Source organism: Rhinoderma darwinii, chromosome 3 (assembly GCF_050947455.1).
Source record: "Rhinoderma darwinii isolate aRhiDar2 chromosome 3, aRhiDar2.hap1, whole genome shotgun sequence".
NCBI lineage: Eukaryota > Metazoa > Chordata > Amphibia > Anura > Rhinodermatidae > Rhinoderma > Rhinoderma darwinii.
This window is the reverse complement of record NC_134689.1, coordinates 113,969,946-113,987,275: the sequence shown is the minus strand read 5'-3', so window position 1 is coordinate 113,987,275 and position 17,330 is coordinate 113,969,946.

Here is a 17,330-nt window from a genome sequence, read left to right as displayed (position 1 = left end):
TGTTTGAGGTTCCAGAAACAGCCAAGCTCACGATGCTATGCTGTTTCTGTAATTCCCATTCACTTCTATGGAAGTTACGAAACAGCGTAGCTACGCTGTTTCCGTAACTCTAATTCGCTTTTATAGGAGTTACGGAAACAGTGTAGCTCAGCGGGCTCAACTATTTCAGGGACCAGGACCAAGACCACCTCTGCACCTATTCTCCGTCTGGATGTGGAAACCATTGGCCATCTTACCAGGCAGGGATGTGGTTGGGGGACCCCCAATCTCAAGTTGAGCGCAAGTCCCGAGCTGAGACTTAAAGCTATCAGACTTTTTTATCCTATGGATATGCCATAAATTTCTAAGATGGGAATACCCCTTTAAGTAAGTTATCATGGTGCAGAAAATAAAGCGTTAAATGGGAAATTCAGCATTGTTACATCTACAGTTCGCTTATGTGTTTTTTTCAATAAGATACTATTGCCTTACGAATATTTACCAGCAATTTTTGTGCATGTGTCTGTTGTTAGGCTACAGTCCCCTAATGGACAGCAAATAGCAGGAATGGATTAGACATAATTATAATAGTAGGAAAAGTGCTGAAAATGTGATGGTTGCAAGCCAATTGACATTTTTTACATTTAACAATATTGCATGCATTATAATTCCTGTAATCCAAAGACTTATCTCATATTATTTACTTTACTGTCATGACAGCTCTGCAAAAAATAGTTACAAAAAGAGAAACAGAATTAACAGTATTTTTGCAAATTTCCTCTTGATATCATGGTGGGTATTGGTAAAAATGTGAAGCAATGGATTATTTTTAATAAAATGTTAAAACAAGAGATGGTTGTTACACAGTGTTTTATTGATATATGATAATCACGCAAAAATAGAAAATAAACTGGTCCAGCCTAAGAGGTGAGATCTGCGCAGTCACATCACTTTTCACCACTAAAGGGGTGCCACTGGCCTTGATGGCCTGGACACCCAGAAATACAGATTGGAACCTGAAAATCCCATTAATATTATTGCTCAATTTTCTTCCAGGAAAAACAATGACAGATTTAAGATGCCTTTAAAGTCTTAATATAAAACTTTTACCATGAAACTCCTGAACCTGTGAAATACATTGCATTGCCGCAGTCTCTGCAGTAATATATCTGGATAAAATCAGTCTAGTGTGAAATTAGCCACTAGCGTCCATTTACCTGTACATAATGCAGTATCTTAGTAAAGCTGTGACCGAAGATATCTATAAATACCATACAGGGTCATTTACTTCAAGGAAAGTCTGTATGAGTTGCTGTACTTTTGTTTTCCAATGTGTAAAATGTATGGGCATCTAAAATAAACTATGAAGAAACAGACACTATAGGTCTTTTCTGGAATTTGAAAAAAGCAGACTAAACAATACTGAAATAATAAACATTTGAATATACTTAAGATAAAGATTCCGGCCTGTTTTTAGTGCGAGTCCTGTGTGATGTCTTTGTCCTTCCATGTAAACAGAAGAGCGTCGTGGAACCTGGAGAGCGGTGGCGCGGGAGTGGGTAGGTTTGTTATTTTACTACTTTATGGTCAAATGTAGCTTTTTTCTGAACCCAATAAACCTCTTTAATGGCAGTTATTTAATGTAAAAATAATTAAAGCATTATTCTATAATACAGCTGGGAAGCAAGGACCATTTATCTGTATATGTGGCATAAAAGCCTGTGTATAGCTGCTCTTATAATGGGATATTATTTGTAGCGTGTTTAATAATTCCCTATTGAATTCAAACTAGCATCTGGCTGTAGTGGGTTTTTTTAGGGCGGAAAATAAACGCGGCGAAAAACGATAGCAATAAATGACACAATTATTTTTTCTAAAAACACTGTCTGTCAATCCACCCTTTCACACACACACAACATTTGTTTTCACAGCAGAATTTTTCTCTGCGTTCTTCTCAAGTTGTAGATGTCTATAGTAAAATATGAAAAAGCCTACATACACAGCATTTGTTATGGCATTTTGTAAAAAACGCTATTAAAAACATAAAAATAAAAAAAAAGTTTGTGTTAATAAGGGCTAAAGGAGCATAGCTGGCAAGGTACTGGCAGGACCTGTGCTGGTGTCGGGGGGAAAGGTATGTCAAATAACCACTCTTGGACATAGTATAAGCATACAGGGCTAGGGCAGCAAACCGTATCCTTGTGAAAGAAAATTATATATGACTCTGGCTTCATAGATTCATAATAAGTAATAATTCATACAATTCAAAATAGCTAAAATCATTACAACGCAAAACAACAAAATATATCACTTAGCTGAAAATAGAATATGACATTTCTCTATAGAAGCATTAGATCATTACTCTTATTTCTGGTAATATAAATCATGCTTGGGGAAAGAACATTGACTAAAAGAACCTGTTTTTTAACCTACATCATACTACCACAACGTGCAGTCTCCTCTGTCCTACCTCATACCTACCACACCCAAAGTCTCTACTTGATCATTGAGTCTTTCAGTGTTCTTTTTGCCAATTATAAGACAAACAGCAAATTTGTCCAAATACATTACATGTTCACATATGTTTCAGACATATTCACCTGTATGCCAAGACAGCTGTATAAATCCCCCATTGCAGAAAAAAAAATTCTACCATGCAGTATACCTTTTTTTTTTTGTTTATTTTTTTTGTGCGGGGGCTTTACCTGCATATACCGACCAAACATTTCTCAAAAATACCTCCTTTAAAATAAGTCTGGCCAATAGAAGTCTAGAGGCATGTTAGACGTATAGGTACACGCACAACACAGTGCCCAAATATGATGTTAATAGAGCCTAGGTACTGTACCAGGTCTAGAGCTCAAGCTAAAATGTTAATAGTCCCATTTAAAAAGAGGGATAATAGGTTTATAGCAATTATCACCCTTCAATGGCAAGAAATATATTATGTTTTTGTGTTTAGTGTTAAGTATTTAAAGTTTAATTTTTCCTTAAAGTCAAGAGCTGAAATCTGATTGGTTGCTATAGGCCACTTTTCTACTTGCACTAATTTGTACCATATTAGTACGTCTTGAAAAAAATAAAGATTTTAAGAATTTTCTACACCGATTTAGCCCCATGTCAAGGTAAAGACACATAAATGACCACACTGTACATTAGTAATGATAACATGCTCTAAATTCAATTACTTTAAATCTAGGTCACGCACCGGGCAATAATTCTGTTCTATTAGTAGCACATGTATTCTGTGATGATCTATATTCTCACTAAAATCTACAGTAATGTAAAAGGTTCGAGAAATATGAATTCAACTTATAGCCAACTAATGATGCAAAAACCTTGATGCTAACAATTCAGCGCACTAATGTTTTGTTAATGATGTCGTTTTTCCCATCCTTCCTAACTTAAGCATTTAATCTATGTATATTATTTGACTAATGGTAGAATTTATTTTATCACTGTGCACATAATAAACCAGAAACAATATTTTTAAGTTTGCTTCAAGAGAAAGGCTGACATTGTCATGTATAATTAGAGTTTTAGTTTTGGCTCTGTTATCTTGTGACAAGTGCAACTGCTGCAACCCATAGCCATACAATATGGACGTGGAGTCATTAGCCACCTTACTAGACACTTCTTGGTAAGAATTCTTTAAAGTTTGAGTTAGGGTATGTGCATATCGTGAGGCTTTGCACATTTTAAATCCACCCCAGATTTTGAAGAATTTCCGCATCAGAAATCCTCAGCTAAAACTTGGATTTCTACAATGTATTGGACTTGAGTTCTACAATGTACTAGGATGCGGACACGCACATAGACATCGAATTTGCGTCATTAAAGGGGTATTCCCAGAATCGACAATTATCACATATACACAGGGGCACCAAAGGGGACCTAACTAACATGGGGACTCAAAGGGGTCCTTACTACTATATGGGAGCCCAAAGGGGGACCTAACTACTATATGGGGACATATAGAAGGACCTAACTACTAGGGAAGCATTCCTGTGTAGGGAGGGCAATATTACTGTGTGTGGGGAACTATTATTGTGTGAAGCACAAATGGGGCACTATTACTATGAGGGGGTACTATTACAGTGTGGGGCCCAAAGAGGGCAATATTTCCACCTGGAGCACTATAAATGGTGAGCTTTTGCAAAGGGTGGGGAATAGGTGGGGAGGGCGCTGGAAAAGATGTTTGTGTTGCAAATTCTGCAGAGGCGATTCACGGCTGGAAAAAGTTGTCAAGGCATTTTGGGCCAGATGAAGAAGAAAAAGGAAAGTGAACGACTCCAATGTGAAAAGACTTCACCAGTGAGTCACTGTATATCACTTCAGGGGTGGGATTACAATTTTAACAACAGGTTCTCTGTTTTGCTGACAAATATGCACGGGGGGGGGAGGGGCTCGCAGTGTTTCGTGGTGTATCGCACCATGGAAAATTATTCTAATAATCAAATAGAACGATTACAATATTCCATATACACCCTATGTTAAAGTGGGCTCTAAATAAAGTAGTAACCTGTCCAACTCGACTGGATTTCAACACTATTTATATAATTACATAAGCGTACATACCTACCTAGCCACACATTTTATTAAACCCATCCATTGCGTATAGACCTATATGGGTACATTCAATATCCTAAGCATGCTCAGCCCATTTAGTTAGGGTGTGTACTGTTGGAAAAGTGGAGGACAGTGCGGTGTGCACAGTAAGCTACAACAAATCTCCCGGCTCATGCACAGGTGCCAGAACTAAGCTAAGTACATATATACAGCACCAGAACCATGCTCAGAGCATATATACAGCACCAGGACCATGCTCATAACATATATACAGTGCCAGAACCAAGCTCAGTACATAAATACAGCATGAGAACCAAGCTCAGTACATACATACAGCAACAGAACAAAACTCAGTACATATATACAGCACAAGCACAAATACAGCTCAGTACAGAGATCATTTGCAAATTCAGTTTAACCCCTGCCATATACGTTTGTACAAAATAAAACTACAGCTCCCAGTATGGCCTGAACAATGGTAAGGATATTGTAAAGGGTTTGCCTGACACAGGTTCTGTGTCGACGCCCGGGGTTAATCAGACTTCATCAGCTCCAAGGTCTGCTAGAGTGACGCGATCTGTTACCACTCAGGCTTGCAGGCTGAGGAGAGGGAGAACCTATCACAACCTGGCCTGATGGTTCTAGTTCCCGCCCTTGGTCTATTTATACCCTCACTTGCATCATGTTCCTTGCCTGTGATTCTCTTGTTTCCTGGCTCTGCTATTCCTGCTATTTACCTGATTGACCGCTGTAACCTTTTGACCCTGGCTTGCCTGACTATTCTTCTGCTCTGTTTTGCTACTACGTACAATCCTGGTTTGATTTGGCTCGTGCACCTCTGCCTGTTTCTCACGGTTTTCCGTGGGCAACTGCCCTTACTCCCCTTTGCTTCTGTGTGCCCTTGTCTTGTGTTGTCTGTCTTTGCACTTACTGAGCGTAGGGACCGTAACCCAGTTGTATGCCGTCATTTAGGATGGGCCGTGCAAGTAGGCAGTGACTGAGTTGCGGATAGATTAGGGCTCACCTGTCGTCTCCCCACCCCGTACCATTACATAATCACAGGCCCCATACCTTTTCGTACCCTGGTCCCTGACTCTACTATGGATCCCCTTGAGGCCCTGGCTCAGCTAATGCAGGGTCTCTCCCTAAAGGTCCAACACCTGGCTCAGAGGTTCAACCAGCGTGATGCTACCCAGGTAGTACCCTTCACCTCACCTCTTGAATCACATCTCAAGTTGCCTGACCGGTTCTCAGGGGACCGGAGGACTTTTTTCTCTTTTTGGGAGAGTCTATTCCCCGTTAAGACCCCACTCCTCAGGTTCTGAGAGCCAGCGAATGGGTATAATTAGGTCCCTGCTCCAGGACGGCCCCCAGGAATGGGCCTTCTCCTTGGCTCCTGACGCCCCTGATCTTTCTTCTGTTGACCTTTTTTTTCTGCTCTCGGGCTCATCTATGACGAGACTGACAAGACTACAAGTGTTGCTTTTAGTCTTTGTGGAAAGGAGAAAAAATTAGGTAAACCTAATGTAAAGGATCTGCCAGGCACAGCTTCTGTGTCAACGCCCATAGGTAATCAGTCTGCACCTGCTTCTATGTCTGTGAGACTGACTCCATCTTCCACCACTCAGGATGGCAGGCTTAGGAGTGGGAGAGCCTATCACTGCCTGGCCAGACGGAGCTAGCTCCCGCCCTCTGTCTATTTATACCTGCCTTTCCAGTTCCTCCTTGCTTGTGATTCTTCTCTGTTGGTTTCCTGACCCTGCTGCAGCTTCTTGAACTACTTATCCTCTGCTTGTGATTGACCTTGGCTTTTCTGACCACTCTTCTGCTCTGCGTATTTGTACCTCGCTCATCTCCTGGTTTGACTCGGCTCGTTCACCTCGCTTGTTGCTCACGGTTTTCCGTGGGCAACTTCCCCATTTCCCTTGCTTCTTTGTACCCTTGTCTGTTTGTCTGTCGTGCACCTATTGAGTGTAGGGACCGTCGCCCACTTGTACCCCGTCGCCTAGGGCGGGTCGTTGCAAGTAGGCAGGGACTGAGTGGCGGGTAGATTAGGGCTCACTTGTCTGTTTCCCTATCCCCATCATTACATAATCACAAGCCCATATACCTAGTCTACCCTGGTCCCTGACACTCTATGGACCCCCTTGAGACCCTGGCTCAGCAAATGCAGGGCCTCTCCCTACAGGTCCAGGCCCTGGCTCAGAGGGTCAACCAGCCTGATGCTACTATGGTAGTGCCCCTCACCTCACCTCTTGAACCCCACCTCAAGTTGCCTGACCGGTTCTCAGGGGACCGGAAGACTTTTTTCTCCTTTCGGGAGAGTTGTAGGCTCTATTTTCGCTTAAAGCCCCACTCCTCAGGTTCTGAGAGCCAGCGGGTGGGTATAATTATATCCCGGCTCCAGGAAGGGCCCCAAGAATGGGCCTACTCCTTGACTCCTGACGCCCCGGAACTTTCCTCCGTTGATCTTTTCTTTTCTGCTCTCGGACTCATTCATGACGAGACTGACAAGACTGCCTTTGCCGAGAGTCAGCTGGTGACCTTACGTCAGGGTAAGAGACCTGTTGAGGAGTATTGTTCTGACTTTAGGAAGTGGTGCATAGCTTCTCGATTGAATGACCCTGCCTTAAGGTGCCAGTTTAGGTTGGGTCTGTCGAACGCCCTGAAAGACCTGCTAGTTAGCTATCCCTCTTCTGACTCCCTAGACCAGGTTATGGCTTTAGCAGTACGACTTGACCGACGTCTCAGGGAACGACGACTTGAACGTTTTTGTGTTTTATCCTCTGACTCCCCCATGATGCCACCCGAGGTTCCGTTGCTTCATTCTTCCACGCAAGACTCAGAGGTACCTATGCAACTCGGGGCCTCCGTGTCCCCCCAACAACGTAGAGAGTTCCGCAGGAAGAATGGTCTCTGCTTCTACTGTGGGGATGACAAGCATCAAGTGAACAACTGTCCTAGGCATAAGAACAAGCAGCCGGAAAACTTACGCGCCTAAGTGATCATTGGGGAGGTCACTTGGGCCCACAGGGATTTCCCGTAAATATGAAACTTAATAAAATCTTGCTTCCCTTTCAGGTCTCTTTTGGTGGTAGGTCTGCTACCTGCAGTGCCTTCGTGGATTCAGGGTCTTCTGCTAATATCATGTCTGTGGAATTTGCTATGTCTCTAGCTATGCCTTTGATTGATTTGCCTAAACCTGTCCCGGTAGTGGGTATCGACTCCACTCCTCTTGCTAATGGTTATTTTACACAGCATACCCCTGTTTTTGAACTCCTTGTTGGCTCCATGCATTTGGAGCAGTGCTCTGTACTATTGATGCAGGGATTATCGTCCGATTTGCTTTTAGGCCTTCCCTGGTTGCAGTTGCATAATCCCACGTTTGACTGGAATACTGGGGATCTTACCAAATGGGGTAATGAATGCTTGACGTCATGTTTCTCTGTTAATTCTATTTCTCCCCCTGAGGAGGTGAACACGCTACCTGAGTTTGTTCAGGACTTTGCTGATGTTTTCTCTAAGGAGGCCTCCGAAGTGTTACCTCCTCATAGAGAATACGATTGCGCAATCGATTTGGTACCAGGAGCTAAGCTCCCTAAGGGTAGTATATTTAATCTCTCTTGTCCCGAACGTGAAGCCATGAGAGAGTATATCCAGGAATGCCTGGCCAAGGGTTACATTCGCCCCTCTACTTCTCCGGTAGGTGCTGGCTTCTTCTTCGTAGGGAAAAAGGATGGTGGTCTTAGGCCATGCATTGACTACCAAAACTTGAATAAGGTCACTGTAAGGAACCAGTATCCCCTTCCTTTGATTCCTGATCTCTTTAATCAGGTTCAGGGGGCCCAATGGTTCTCTAAGTTTGATCTACGGGGGGCCTATAACCTTATCCGCATCAAAGAGGGGGATGAGTGGAAGACTGCGTTTAACACGCCCGTAGGTCATTTCGAATACCTCGTCATGCCCTTTGGGTTCTGTAATGCTCCCGCGGTCTTCCAGAATTTATAAATGAGATTTTAAGAGACTACCTGGGGGTATTTCTTGTAGTGTACCTTGATGACATACTTGTGTTTTCCAGGGACTGGTCCTCCCACATTGAGCATGTCAGGAAGGTGCTCCAGGTCCTTCGGGAAAACAAACTGTTTGCGAAAACCGAAAAATGTGTGTTTGGGGTGCAAGAGATACAATTTTTGGGTCAAATTCTAACTCCTCATGAATTCCACATGGACCCCGCCAAGGTCCAGGCTGTGGCGGAATGGGTCCAACCTGCCTCCCTGAAGGCGTTACAGTGCTTCCTGGGGTTCGCTAATTATTACAGGGGTATTATTGCTAACTTCTCGGTCATCGCTAAGCCTCTTACGGATTTCACTCGCAAAGGTGCTGATCTCCTCCACTGGCCTCCTGAGGCTGTCCAGGCTTTTGAGGTCCTTAAGAAGTGCTTTATCTCGGCCCCGGTGTTGGTTCAGCCCAACCAAATGGAGCCATTTATCGTGGAGGTTGACGCATCTGAGGTGGGAGTGGGGGCTGTCTTGTTCCAGGGTACCAGGTCCCTCACCCATCTCCGTCCCTGTGCCTACTTCTCTAGGAAGTTTTCGCCCACTGAGAGTAACTATGATATTGGCAACCGCAAACTCTAAGCCATTAAATGGGCATTTGAAGAGTGGCACCACTTCCTGAAGGGGGCTAGGCACCAGGTAACGGTCCTTACCGACCACAAGAATCTGGTTTTCCTAGAATCTGCCCGGAGGCTAAACCCGAGACAAGCTCGATGGGCGTTGATTTTTACCAGATTCAACTTTTTGGTCACCTATAGGGCTGGGTCTAAAAATATTAAGGCTGATGCACTGTCGCGTAGCTTCATGGCTAGCCCTCCTTCGGAGGAAGATCCTACTTGCGTTTTGCCTCCAGGTATAATAATTTCCGATATTGATTCTGATTTAGTCTCTGAAATTGCGGCTGATCAAGGTTCAGCTCCTGGGAACCTTCCTGAGAACAAGCTGTTTGTTCCCCTGCAATTCCGGCTAAGGGTACTTAGGGAAAATCATGACTCCGCACTATCTGGTCATCCAGGCATCCTGGGTACCAAGCACCTCATTGCCAGAAACTATTGGTGGCCTGGGTTGCCTAAAGATGTTAAGGCCTACGTCGCCGCTTGTGAAGTTTGTGCTAGGTCCAAGACTCCCAGGTCCCGACCAGCGGGCTTACTACGTTCTTTGCCCATTCCCCAGAGACCTTGGACCCATATCTCCATGGATTTTATCACCGATTTGCCTCCATCTCAAGACAAGTCGGTGGTGTGGGTTGTAGTAGACCGCTTCAGTAAGATGTGCCATTTGTGCCCCTAAAGAAACTACCCAATGCTAAGACGTTAGCTACCTTGTTTGTCAAACACATCCTGCGTCTCCATGGGGTCCCTGTAAATATTGTTTCTGACAGAGGGGTACAATTTGTTTCATTGTTTTGGAGAGCCTTCTGTAAAAAGTTGGAGATTGATCTGTCCTTCTCCTCTGCCTTCCATCCTGAAACTAATGGCCAAACTGAGAGGACTAATCAGTCTCTAGAACAATATTTAAGGTGTTTTATCTCTGACTGTCAATATGATTGGGTCTCATTCATTCCCCTCGCCGAATTTTCCCTTAATAACCGGGTCAGTAACTCGTCAGGGGTCTCCCCCTTTTTCTGTAATTTTGGGTTTAATCCACGGTTCTCCTCCGTTTCACCTGGTAGTTCCAACAATCCCGAGGTAGAGGTCGTTCATCGGGAACTGTGCACAGTCTGGGCCCAGGTTCAGAAGAACCTAGAGGCATCCCAGAGCATACAAAAGACTCAGGCAGATAGAAGACGTTCTGCTAACCCCTTGTTTATGGTCGGGGATCTGGTGTGGCTATCGTCAAAAAATTTGCGCCTTAAAGTCCCGTCCAAGAAGTTTGCTCCCCGGTTTATAGGGCCGTACAAGGTCATTGAAGTCCTCAATCCTGTCTCCTTCCGACTGGAGTTGCCCCCATCTTTTCGAGTACACGACGTGTTTCATGCCTCCCTCCTTAAACGCTGCTCCCCGTCCTTTGTTCCTTTGAGGAAACCTCTGTTCCCTGTTCTCACCCCTGAGGGGGTAGAATTCGAGGTGGCCAAGATTGTGGACAGCAAGTTGGTCCAAGGCTCCCTCCAGTACCTGGTCCATTGGAGAAGATACGGGCCTGAGGAGAGGACTTGGGTACCCGCCCGGGATGTTCACGCTGGGGTATTGGTCAGGAGGTTCCACCTTTGTTTCCCCAATAAACCAGGTCCACCTAGAAAGGGTCCGGTGGCCCCTCATAAAAGGGGGGGTACTGTAAAGGATCTGTCAGGCACAGCTTCTGTGTCAACGCCCATAGGTAATCAGTCTGCACCTGCTTCTATGTCTGTGAGACTGACTCCATCTTCCACCACTCAGGATGGCAGGCTTAGGAGTGGGAGAGCCTATCACTGCCTGGCCAGACGGAGCTAGCTCCCGCCCTCTGTCTATTTATACCTACCTTTCCTGTTCCTCCTTGCTTGTGATTCTTCTCTGTTGGTTTCCTGGCCCTGCTGCAGCTTCTTGAACTACTTATCCTCTGCTTGTGATTGACCTTGGCTTTTCTGACCACTCTTCTGCTCTGCGTATTTGTACCTCGCTCATCTCCTGGTTTGACTCGGCTCTTTCACCTCGCTTGTTGCTCACGGTTTTCCGTGGGCAACTTCCCCATTTCCCTTGCTTCTTTGTACCCTTGTCTGTTTGTCTGTCGTGCACCTATTGAGTGTAGGGACCGTCGCCCAGTTGTACCCCGTCGCCTAGGGCGGGTCGTTGCAAGTAGGCAGGGACTGAGTGGCGGGTAGATTAGGGCTCACTTGTCTGTTTCCCTATCCCCATCATTACACCTACACTTTCTTGGATTTTAATTTTCACAGCCTACTTCCAATAATCTCTGCAATAAACCTGCAGGGTCAAAAAGCTCACCATACCCCTAGATAATTTCCTCTAGCGGTTTGGTTTCCAAAATGGGGTCACTTTTGGGGGATTTCCACTGTTTTAGCACCACAAGAACCCCTCAAACCTGACATGGTGCCTAAGCTATATTCTAATAAAAAGGAGGCCTAAAATCCACTAGGTGCTCCTTTGCTTCTGAGGCCGGTGCTTCAGTCAATAAGCACACTAGAGCCACATGTGGGATATTTCCTAATACTGCAGAAACTGGGAAATAAATATTGAGTTGCGTTTATCTGGTAAAACTTTCTGTGTTACAATAGAAATGAATTAAAGAGGCTCTTTCACCAGATTATAAATGCCCTATCTCCTACATAATCTGATCGGCGCTGGAATGTAGATAACAGCAGTGGTTTTTATTACTTTTGACCAAGTGGGTGTTGTGAAGAAGTGTATGAGGCTGACCAATCAGTCACCAATCAGTGACATACCCTTCTCATTGTTCCAGCCCAGCATGATCCACAGCACAATGATTGTGCAGTGAAAGAAGCTGGGCTGGAACAATGAGAGGTGTATGTCACTGATTGGTCACTGATTGGTCAGCCTCATACACTTCTTCACAACACCCACTTGGTCAAAAGTAAAAACACGCCCAGTTGGGCATTAAGAAACGAAATCTAAAATTGCTCATAACTTGCTCAAAAATGATCGTTTTTCAAAATAAAAACCACTGCTGTTATCTACATTCCAGCGCCGATTAGATTATGTAGGAGATAGGACACTTATAATCTGGTGACAGAGCCTCTTTAAACATGAAATTCTGCAAAAAAAAAAATGAAATTTTTAAATTTCACCTCTTTGCTTTAATTCCTGTGAAACTTCTAAAGGGTTTAGAAACTTTCTAAATGCTGTTTTGAATAATTTGAGGGGTGAAGTATTGGGGTTTATAATATATTAGGGCCTCAAAGCCACTTCACAACTGAACTCTCCACTGTAAACTAGCCTTTTGAAAATTTCTTGAAAATGTGAGAAATTGCTGCTAAAGTTCTAACGTCCTAGAAAAATAAAAGGACGTTCAAAAAATGATGCCAATCTAAAGTAGACATATGGGGGATGTTAATTAGCAACAATTTTGTGTGGTATAACTGCCTGTCTTACAAGCAGATACATTTAAATTTAGAAAAATGCAAATTTTTGCAATTTTTCACAAAAAAATGTTGTGTTTGTGGTGTGATAACACGCTGCAGCAAGTTATCAGAGTCAAGATAAAGAAGGCTACATCCGTATGATCAGTTACTCATCTAATAACCTTCTGTGCATTATCAAGCCATTGGTCAACTCAGTGATTCAGATATTTACCGGCATCTGGATCACTGAGATTTTTGTTCTCTTTAGATTTGATGATTTTGTGAAGATATGCATACATAGGCAAAAAAAATAATACCACCCATCAGCTTGCTGCTAATCATACAGTGACTACATTACTTATTAGAGGCAGAATAAGCATTTACATTAAGTGACTCACCGGTGACGTCTCAGATTATAGTTGTTCTTTTTCTCTTTTCTTCACTATCCGGTCCAGACCTCTATGATGACTTCTCTCGGCCACAGCCTATTTCAGCAGTTTTCCACTCAGATGTCTTCAGCTTCTCACTTTTCAAACATTTCTGCACCTATAAATGAAGATACAATTCTTATGGTGCCACACACTACATCCCTAAATATAATAGCGCCATACACTGCACCTCTAATTATAATAACACTGTGTCCCTGATTATAATAGCACCATAAACTATGTCCAATACACACACACAGAACCCCCTGTAGATAATGCCCCCCATAGAGCCCCCAGTAGATAGTGCCATCATAGAGCCCCCTGTAGACAGTGCCCCACATAGTGCCCCATGTAACTACTGCCCCCCATAGAGCCCCTGTAGATAGCCCCCTGTAGATAGTGCTCCACATACAGCCCCACATATAGCGCCCACCCCCTGTAGATAGTGCTCCACACATAGCCCCCACATACAGCCCTACACCCCTGCAGATAGTGCTGCCCATATAACCCTCATATACAGCCCTACCCCCTGTAGATAGTGCTGCACATATAACCCCCACATACAGCCCTACCCCCTTTAGATAGTGCTGCACATATAGCCCACACATACAGCCCTACTCCATGTGGATAGTGCTGCACATATAGCCACCACATACAGCCCTACCCCCTGTAGATAGTGCTGCACATATAGCCCCCCACATACAGCCCTACCTCCCTATAGATAGTGCTGCACATATAGTCCCCCACATACAGCCATACTCCCCTGTAGAAAGTGCTGCACATATAGCCCCTCACACTTTTAGCAAAAAAAACAAAAACTTTGCTTACTCACCTAAACCCTTTCCCGTGCTGTCTTCTTGCAATGCAGGTCTGCTGGGGCTGAACGATGTGGCGCTGATTGGCAGGGCAATTTATTCTGCTCAGCCAATCTGCGCCTGTCAATGTTGCATCGTTGAAAGGCACTGATTGGCAAGCTGCCTTGCCGTAGCGTTGATGTAATTGCACCACTTGCGTCATCAAAAGGCGCTGAGTGGCAGGGCAAGTCACTCTGCCCGGCCAATCAGCACCTTTCAACATTGTGTCATTGAAAGGCGCTGATTGGTAGGCTGCCTTTCCCTGTCATTCAACGACGCTAGCGGCGCGATGACGTCTTTGTGCCGCTTGCATCGTCAAAAGGCACAGAGTGGCAAGGCAAGTCACTCTGCCCGACCAATCAGCGCCTTTTAACATTGCATCGTTGAAAGGCGCTGATTGGCAGGCTGCCTTGCCCTGTCATTCAACGACGGAAGCGGCGCGACATCGCACTGCTTACGTCAGTTAAAGGCGCTGAATAGCAGGGCACGGAACGTGTCCCGCCATTCAGCGCTTATGAATGTAAGTGTACCTGTGTCCTATAGATGCAGGTACAATTATAGTGCAGGAGAGGGTGGCGGCGGCTGGTTTCAGTGGCACCGCCGCCCCCTTAGAGAGGCAGCAGGGTGCCGCCTGAGGCGAGATGCACGTCTCGTCCCATGGACGGTGCGGCCCTGAATAGGCATAAGTCATGTACGAACTCTGCACATCTTGACCTTTTATATTTTAAGTCGTTGTGCATCTCAGGCTCTGCTTGGGGACAGACTATGAGCAGGGGCGTAGCTAGAGGCTCATGGGCCCCGATGCAAAAATTCTTACTGGGCCCCCCCCCCGCAAACTTCTCATGGCCGACGGTCCGCAGCTTTCAGCTGCATCGCTGGGTCTCCTAAGTGACCCAACAATGCAGCACTAGCAGCCGGGGGCGTCACTATGACTGGGTTCACACACCCTATTTACGGACGTAATTCGGGCGTTTTAGCATTGAATTACGTCCGAAAATGCGGCTCAAAAGCGTTGGCAAACATCTGCCCATTCATTTGAATGGGTCTTACGATGTTCTGTGCCGATGGTCAAAAGACGTAAAAAAGACGCTCACGTCAAAGAAGTGCCTGTCACTTCTTCAGACGTAAATGGAGCCGTTTTCCATGGACTCCATAGAAAAACAGCTCCAATTACGTCCGTAATGGACGCAGCAAAAGACGCCTGCACATGCCATTACGGCTGAAATTACGGTGCTGTTTTCTCCTGAAAACAGCACCGTAATTTCAGCCGTAACAGACGCTGCCGTGTGAACATACCATCAGGGCTTAAAATGTCAGGGAAATAGCCCCAATACATGTGTGTCCGCCCCAAAAAAAGTGTGTATATGAGACAGCATAGCATATCTATAGCACTACGACCATATAAACTATGGATAGGATTAGATACAGTGGCTCAGCAGACAGTATCACACATGATAGGATTAGATACAGTGGCTGAGCAGACAGTATCACACATGATAGGATTAGATACAGTGGCTCAGCAGACAGTACCACACATGATAGGATTAGATACAGTGGCTCAGAAGGCAGTATCACACATGATAGGATTAGATACAGTGGCTCAGCAGACAGTATCACACATGATCGGATTAGATATAGGGCCCAGCAGACAGTATCACACATGATAGGATTAGATACAGGGTCCAGCAGACAGTATCACACATGATTGGATTAGATACACAGCTCAGCAGACAGAATCACACATGATTGGATTAGATATAGGGCCCAGCAGACAGTATCACACATGATCGGATTAGATACAGGGCCCAGCTCGCTGACATTGCGGCTCCAGCGCTGGACCCAGGATAGGTAAGAATAATAATTTTGCTTCTTTATGTGTTACTGATTATTTTTGTGTGTTTGTGTTTTTTTTTTACAGGTTCGGTTGTTGGACTTCCGATTCGAGGACTTCAATGACGGCGTTTTTTTTATTCTCAATAAAATGGTTAATGAGGGTTGTGTTTTTTTATTTCAATGAAATATTTTTTCTATGTGCTTGTATGTTTTTAAACTTTATTATCACCGCCTTAGTAATGGCCGCTGGCTGATTGACAACCTCCATTACTAAGGCGGGGCTTAATGTTAGCCGGTGCAGAGGCTACACTAACCCCCATTATTACCCCGGTACCCACCGCCACCAGGAGCACTGGGAAGAGCCGGGTACGAACCAGTACCCGACCATCTGTAGTGACGGGCAGGCAACGGGGTGGCCGCAGGCTGGTAGTATTAGGCTGGGAAAGGCCAAAAACAGTGGCCCTTCCCACCCTGGTAATGCTGCCTGCTGCTGCTGTGTTGCATCTGGCTGGTTATGAAAATTGGGGGGACCCCACATCGTTCTTTCCAATTATTTTTATTTTTTTTAAATGACGTGGGGTCCCCCCCATTTTTCATAACCAGCCAGATACAATAAAGCAGCAGCAGCCTAGCATCACCAGGGTGGGAAGGGCCACTGTTTTTGGCCTTTCCCCTCCTGATAATACCAGCCTGCGGCCACCCCAGTGACCGACCATCACTACAGATGGTCAAGTACTGGATTGTACCCGGCTCTTCCCAGCACCTCTGGTGGCGGTGGCTACCAGGGTAATAAAGGGGGTTAGTGTTAGCCTCTGCACCGGCTAACACTAAGCCCCGCCTTAGCAATGGATGCTGTCAATCAGCCGGCGGCCATTACTAAGGCGGTAGTAATATAGTTTAAAAAAAAAAACACAAAGACATAGAAAAAATATTTTATTGAAATAAAAAAAAAAACACACAACCCTCATTAACCATTTTATTGATAACAAAAAAAAAAGCCGTCATCGAAGTAGTCCTGGAATCCGCCGTAGTCCAATGACCGAACCTGTAAGAAAACACACAAAAAATGATTAGTAACACATGTGTTAGGCTTAGATACAGGGCCCATGTGTGATACTGTCTGTGGGACCCTGTATCTAAGCCTACCACAACGTAGGCTTAGATACAGGGTCCAGCAGACAGTAATCTTATACAGTATAAGATTACTGTGTGCTGGGGCCCTGTATCTAAACTGACAGTGTGGTAGGCTTAGATACAGGGTCCTACAGACAGGATCACACATGGGCCATGTATCTAAGCCTACCATGTGATTGTCTTAGATACAGGGCCCAGCAAACAGGATCACACAATCTGTGATCCTGTCTCATGGGCCCTCTAAGCCTGCTACATCGTAGGCTTAAAGGGGTTGTCCAGTCCCTAAACATTGATGGCCTTTCCTCAGGATAGGCCATGAATAGCTGATGTGTCTGGGTCCGACTTCCGGGACTTTCCTGGTTCCAGATCGCAGCGGAGGTCCTGACGTCACAGCGCTATGCGCCGCGCACAACATCGAGAGGACAGAACTTCCGCCGCGGCTGAAGAGGAAGGTAAGATTAGTTGC